We start from the raw sequence: 1,377 nt of genomic DNA, 5'->3' as shown, positions 1-1,377 counted from the left end.
CAGGAATGTGTGCTTGCATGAATGTGATTGGTCAGTGTTCTGGCTGACAATACTGGAACACCATCCCTTATCATCTATTAAAAGGAGGGTAACAGACCACTCACATTAATTCAACAGGTAACTACTAGTATCTGAACTCGTTCTGAACAGACTTTTTCTATAACAGGAACCAATTAGATACAGGAGTCTCCCCCTTTTTACCACTGAGTTTAAATTGCAGTTTAGAGCAAAAGAAGAGAAAAGGAAAGGGCAGCTCCATTTTTCAGAAAAGCTACTATAAATGCAGTAATTATGGACCACAGCATTCTGGAAGATCATGCAGGGAGTGTTTGAAGGACCATCTATGGATTCTGAATGAAACATTAATAAACAACGTACCCAAAATTTAAATCTACATTTTTCTCTCTCTCTTTATTTGAATTGTCCAATTATTTTAACAAGAATATGTTCAGTTATTGTGTTTTTGATGCATTGAAATTCTCATGCCAATAAAGACCTCTGAATTGAACTGAAATATCCAATATCCTAAATCAGTAATACAAGTTCAAAAAAAATGCAAAAGGAGAGCAGTAACAGCCAAAGCCAGTACTACACACCATCAAATCATTCATTAAAGAGCCCATGGCATGTTTTTATTTGTTTTCTGACTTATCTACAATGTTGTTACAACGGTGAATTATCATCTTAGATGTGATCTAAAACTCAAAAAATAAGATGTACGTATGTTCTAGTACCTCCATGCAGAAGCAACCAGTTTATACACATCTTGCAAACTCTCGCTCATGAAACTATTTGTGTCACAAAATAAAGTATTATCCAGGCAGTTGTGCATTCATGTGAGCTTGCCTGACACCCACCGGTGCCATTTTAAAAATGTTATTTTTTGACTGCTTGCGGTTTGATGGATATATTTTACCTCCTGCTGTTGCACTGTGACAAGAGGATGTGGAGAAAAATACAAGGACTGAGGTTACTGCTTGTCTGGGGATGTTCCTACAGGTCTAACTTACAGGCAGCCGGCCATGATGCACCCCGGGGCGGTGAACGATCAGCCCATCAATGCTGGATTCCCCTGAAGCACAGTACCTGCTTGTTTTGACTGTGTGAAGCCAGTGTGTCTGCAGTATGTGATGTGTTGTGTGTTGGCGAGAGGGTTCTAACGATCCATTATGTTATTGTTGGTGCTACGCTACCTGTTGGAATTAATTTCACTACTGTGGGACTGTATGTGGTTGTGTGGGGGAAGACACAGGTTTGAGGCTGGAAAAGTTGTTATGTCTGATTTCATTCATTCATTCATCTTCTACCACTTAATCCCTGAATGGGGTCACGGGGGGGGCCGGAGCCAATCCCGGCCGGCAATCAGGCGAAGGCAGG

At 40.6% G+C, this 1,377-nt stretch overlaps 1 protein-coding gene across 1 annotated transcript in view; it reads right to left on the bottom strand.

The window, feature by feature from the left end:
• LOC109951336 (AP-2 complex subunit alpha-2-like) overlaps positions 1-1,377 on the bottom strand; it is a 29,513-nt gene that overhangs the window by 2,024 nt on the left and 26,112 nt on the right. The gene's annotated exons all lie outside the window — the stretch shown is intronic.

This window comes from Monopterus albus, unplaced genomic scaffold, assembly GCF_001952655.1.
Source record: "Monopterus albus unplaced genomic scaffold, M_albus_1.0 scaffold377.1, whole genome shotgun sequence".
Taxonomy (NCBI): Eukaryota; Metazoa; Chordata; class Actinopteri; order Synbranchiformes; family Synbranchidae; genus Monopterus; species Monopterus albus.
The sequence above is the reverse complement of the archived record's forward strand: the minus strand, read 5'-3'. Positions and strand labels throughout refer to the sequence as shown.